The sequence below is a fragment of the Callospermophilus lateralis genome, chromosome 5 (genome assembly GCF_048772815.1).
Source record: "Callospermophilus lateralis isolate mCalLat2 chromosome 5, mCalLat2.hap1, whole genome shotgun sequence".
Lineage (NCBI taxonomy): Eukaryota > Metazoa > Chordata > Mammalia > Rodentia > Sciuridae > Callospermophilus > Callospermophilus lateralis.
Window position 1 is genome coordinate 77,220,259 of NC_135309.1, and position 6,123 is coordinate 77,226,381.

Sequence of the window (6,123 nt, forward strand, 5' to 3'; positions counted from 1 at the left end):
CACCTCCTTTTCTTCCTACCATCTGTGCTGCATGAGACCTAATGCATGCATATTTTGTTAGTCTAGCCCACATGAACAAGATGCATATGTATTCTTGTAAACAAACACCACTAGCCCACCGCTCAGTCCAGGGGATGCTGACATTAGCAACACAGGCTGGCCTTCCATGAACTTGACACATAGCATAGTTGGGGAAGGGGCCTAGTCTTTGGGAATGCATGTCCTTTTAGCTCAATAGGCTCCCTGGCTGTGGAGAGAGAACCAGAGCACAATTTACTAACATCTGGGCCCAGGGTAAGAGCTCTTATTCCCCACATCTATGAGTAGCAATGTGCATCAGAAACTGATTCCAAATCCCTCAATTACGACCAGAGAGCAGAATTATCCAAAATTAGTGGCCATTCCAACCCTGCAAGAAAAAGAATATATAGCAAGAGCTTAACGATATGCAACAGATGGAGGAGTAGGAGTGACAGAAAGTTATCTTTAAGACCTTTCTTGAAATCAGGGATTTCGAAAAGAATAAAGCTTATCTAGAAAGGGAAGTCCAGCTTCAACAACAGCAATTCCAGCTGCAAAAGCAGAGACTAGGGACATAGCATTTCCCACTGATTCCAAGAAGCACATTATATTTTAACATCTTGAAAGGGGCATGTTTCCTGTAATTGATGACACTTTACAATTGCTGTCAGCCAAGTGACAGTTGTGACATGGTTGTTAGTGCCTCTGCATGCGTGAATGTGATCATGGCTGTTCACAATTGACCCCACGTCACAGGAGCTGTGTGTGTTGTTGGCACTTCATGAGTTGAGTCAAATGTCTATTTAAAATGTCTTCAAAAACATTGCACTATGATTTGGCACTGAGACAAGTACGTTGTGTGCAAGAAGACAGAAACAGCAGGGCAAGAATTGGATGGTAGTGAAATAAATGCTTATTATTGGAAGAATACTTGCAACTTCATATTTGTTTTCAGAGTAATGACAAATTATGGAATTTAAAATAAAGATAGTCACAAATAGATGAAGCCATGTAACATTTTAAACAGAGTTTACAGGTTAGCTATTGCCACAATAATGTTGCATAGCACTGCTCCAAAAATCTCTGGTTGAAAATAACCCATTTACTATCATGTCTGTATCTGTAGGATAGCTGGAGTTCAGCTGGTCAAGGTGGATGGTATGTAGAAGGCTTAGCTTCTCATGTGTGCTCCACAGGGCTCTCCTCCACTACCAGGGACCAGCACACTAGTTAGGCATGTTCTTCTCTTTATGAAGGTCAAAGGCAGAAAGAATGAGTGAGGACATTCAAGGTCTCTTAGGAGCCTGATGCACTATTGATTCTACCTTAGTCTAATAGAAAAAATAAGTCACACAGTGTAGTAGGATACAAGCAGAGAAACATAACAAATGGGAGATTTATTTTAAGAGATTTGTCACAGTTTTTTGCTTATATAATGGTGGGTATATGACTAGGCAGCTCTGAAATCTATAGGGCCAATTAGAACTCTGGGGTACAGGAAGAAATTTAAGTCCTTCTCTCCTTTTAAAGGCTTCCAATGGATTGGATCAGAATCACTGGTATTATCTAGGATAATATACCTTAGAGTCTACTGATGATAAACTTTAATCACTTCCTACTGAATGCCTGTATAGTAACATCTTGATTCATGTTTTATTGGTTAACTGGGACTGATGTCAAGGGATCTTTGGCTAAAGCTAAGGGGAATATTCTCTCTTCTATGTAAGAAAGGGCATGGGTATATCAGGTAGGAACAAAACACTAATACAAAATTGCAAGCAACCATACTACCTTGTACTAAAAGACTAAAATAAAAGAGTTATTTTAAACTACAGAGTTTTGGAGCAGTGCTATGCAACATTATTGTGGCAATAGCTGACCTATAAACTCAGCATACATCCACACAAGAACTGAAGACAGGAAAAACAAACTAAACCTACAGAATGGAAGAGAAGAACTTTCAAAGCCATGAAATACCGTAATGGATAAATGATGAATCATGTGAATCCATCACTAAAACACAATATAGTTTATTTGATAGTCTTCTGGGTTTTTTTGTTTTGTTTCATTCATTTGTTTTTGTTTGTTTTAGTGACATAGCAAATACTACCTCCACACACGAAGATAATAAGATATTTATTATATTTGCAAAGGCTGTTATTTTTGTTTGTTTGTTTTGGTTTTTGGTATCAGGGATTGAATTTAGGGTACTCAAACACAGAGCCACATCCCCCGCCCTATTTTGTATTTAATTTAGAGACAGGGTCTCACTGAGTTGCTTAGTGCCTAGATTTTACTGAAGCTGGCTTTAAACTTGAGATCCTCTTGCCTCAGCCTCCTGAGCCTCTGGGATTGCAAGTGTGTACCTCCTTGCCTGGCTAAAGTCTGTGTTTTATTGAAAAATATTGAACTCTTAAGAAATAGAACCTAGCTAGTAATATAGAAACTAAGAGCAGCTTGAGAGATCACAGGAATCTGGGAACTGGAAAGATAGCAATGGTTCATATTGGTTTTATGTGGCATGACCACTGGGCTTTGGAGTCGAGCAAGGCATAGAGTGAAGAACATAGGAGAGGATTTGGATCAGGTCTCAGAATGTGCTTTCTGCTGCTCTTCTGCAAAGGAATTTCCTCAACTCACAACTTTCTCACATGGAAAGAGATCCACCAAGGCTTTTTCCCATATGGAGAAGGCTTGCTTGACCACATGCACAGTGAGAAGCCTGGGTGAGGGTGGCTGAATGCCTGGGAAGAAGCAAAATTCCTTGGATTAAAGAGATGCAATTCCAGTGGAGGAGTTCAGAATCTCATGGAGTATCTAGTCTCCTTTGCCTAGTTAAGCATGGAAAATGTGGGGGAGTAGACAGACAATGCAGAACTAACATTCACCTTTTAAAGAACAATGGAGAGACCTAGATTAGAATACATATTCTTTGTGATGGTCTAGACATTTACTAGAGGAAAAATTTAATGGGAATATTTTTAAAATAAGCCAATAGATTTTTAAAAATTCCTTTCTTCCAGTAAAGCAGCTTCATAGCAACAATTCCATCATTAAATATCCAAGAAGTGGGGTATACAAGAGTGGTGATGTGGCTAAGGAAAGTGTTTATAAAATAGTGTTTATGACATAAAGATCCAAAAGAAAGTGGAAATTCACCCTGCGTGTCTCTGGTGAAATGTGGAAAGGAATAACAGTGGAACTAAGGCAGAGAGGGTAGCACCTCTGCCCTGAGGAGTTTCTCCTCTCGGAGTTGGGGCTTGGGAGTTGGGGCTTGGTGGGGCTGGGGTATGCTAAACAAGCATCCAGATAAAAACAGGGGTTCTGAGTCCATGGGATTGAGTAGGAGCATATTCCCCCGATATATTTTGGGGCAACTGCAAAAGCTTCTTTGACATAGGGAGGCACATAAACTCACCAGAATAGTTTTTTTAATTGTATAAAAGAAGATTACAAAGGAAACCAAATATATTTAAACAAGTGTTAAGGTAATATAAAAATACATTTGAATATAGTAATATAAATGATCTGTTTTAATGTATCAGATGAGACTTAGTTACAGGTCTGATACTTACAAGTTTAGAAGATATGTCAAAATATCTTCCAAGTTTATAATATGATATGAAAATATCTAATTTCTGCTGTCAGCAAAATCACACATATTTCTTAAATCTGTTGTGATTTGTTGAAAAAAAAATCTAAAATGAAATTAGTGGTTGCTGAAAATATGATACAATATTTTTTACATCCAGATTCATTAATTTATCCTAAAATATCTTCTGAATCCATGATACCTAGGCTAAAATCCCTGCCCTGGATGTTAGACAGCACAACTCAGTCATATCTAGTGCTGTACTTCTCATGACTAAAGGGAGATGCCTAGTTTAAATAATCTGGAAAAAAAATATCCTGAGTCCATATGGCTCATACAGAGTAATCAGGGAGTTCAGAAGTTCCTGCATGTCTTACGAAGACTGAAAAAGATTTTAAAAATCCAGTGGACTGGTGGAAAGCTTAGATCTAAAAGATATGGAACTATGGGGATTTGATAAGAATAACTGAATGACTGGAAACCATGGACTGGGATGGCCAAATGTCTAGGCAAGACAACTTATGGTACAGTGTACACTGAATCAGCTACATGCTGCAGACCCTCGTGGAAACCTAGAGGACCTCTTGGACATCTTTACTCCACTTTTCCATTTCTACTACAAGTCTACTCTCTCTCTATCCAGCCACTATCTTGATTTTTCACAGAAGAATAGGAAAGACATACATGATTGAATATTTGAATAAAGTCATTTAAAATAGACAGGGTAAAAGCAGAGAAGACTGATATTATAAATTGGCAAGTTGAAGCGTTATTTTTATTTTTGCCAATTGTTCATTTGTTTTTTCAATTACACAGTGGGGTGAATACTATTGAATAAAGATATGAGAAATATAGGCAATATATGATCCATGTTTACTCTTTATATAGGAGCACAATGTGGGTAAATTTTCCTATTTCCTCTCAGAGTGGGTACATATCACCCTTCTCCACATACTCATTCACATTCATGAAAACTTTATAGATTCTTTTAATAGCTATTTCATTTCTCCTCAAAGAGCTCTGTATTCATTTCCTAGAGCTGCTGCAGTAAATGACCACACATTTTGTGACTTAAGAAAAATTTGCTCTCTTCCCGTTGTGGAGGTCAAAATTCTGAAATCAAGGTGCAGGAAAGCTGCTTTCCTTGTGCAGCTTCTGGGAAGGGTTCTTTCTAACCTCCTCCAGCTCCTGGTAGCTCCTGCTCCAGACATTCTTTGGCATGTGGCTGTATACCTCCATACCCACAGTCTCTTCTCCGGTCTTCACATGGCTATCTTCTCCCTGTACCTCTCCTCTGCAATTCTCCTGTGATGACACTTGCCACTGGATATGAGCCCAAGAGTAGAACTCTGAGGAGCCTGTTTCACATGAATTGGCAGAGGTAGAGAGGACGGAGATAGAGTAATCCATTGATTCCCATTATTTTCTAGCTGTCATATTATTCAGGTTCTTTATTTCTTGTGTAAGTTTTGCAAATCTGTATTCCATTAAGAATTTTATTTATTTTGTCTAAATTTAAAAAGGTGTTGTCATAAAAGCTATGATAGTATTCTCTTATCTTTTCGGTCTTGATTTAATGTAGGTTAAAGGGTACAATTTAATTAGCATTATCAGATGTCAAGATATATAATATTTCCAACATGCTAGAAACTTCACTATGCCCTTTTCTGGATGATCTTCTTACAGGGAAATGCTATTCTGATTTCTATAATTATAGATTAATTTTTCCTATCCTAGAACTTGATGTAAATAGGTATATATTGTACATTTACTTTGAGCCTAGGGTCCTTTCACTCAGTGTAATGTTAAGATTTGTCCATTTTACTTGTGTAATGAAGTTCATTCTTTTTTATTGTTGATTACTTTTCCATTGCATGATTATACCAAAGTTTATTTATGCATGCTCCTACTGATGGTTGTTCCCAATTACCCCATTCTAGTAAACATTCTGACACAAGATTTCTTGTGAACAAATATTTTCAATTCTCCAGGTAGATTCCTGGAAGTATATCTGAGCTGTGGGTAAATGAAAATTGAACTATATAAGAAGAAATCCAAATATCTTCCACAGTGAACATTTCACACCTACCCCAGAAGTGTGTGAGCATTCTACTTGCTCTGTATCTTCACCAACTTTCTGTATCTTCAGCAATATTTAATCAGATGTGCTTTTCTCCTCTGGCTTGCAGCATTTCTGATGGAAGTCAACTATAATTTTTATAGTTGTTTCTTTGTACCTACTGTTTCTTTTTCCCTTTTATCTGATTTTGAGATTTTTATCTTTCTCTTTTGTTGTAAGCAACTTCACTGTGGTATACAAAGGTTGTGTTTTTTTGTTTATTTGGTTTTTTTTTTTTTTCATTTTACATGGCATTTTTGAAACTTCTGCATCTGTGGATTGATATTTTTGGTCAAATTTTTAAAAATTGGATGTTGAGAGCCACAGCCGAAGGGGCCCCAGCAAACTTCCAGCTGCCAGCAAACTTTCAGACTGCCGGCTGATGATTGAC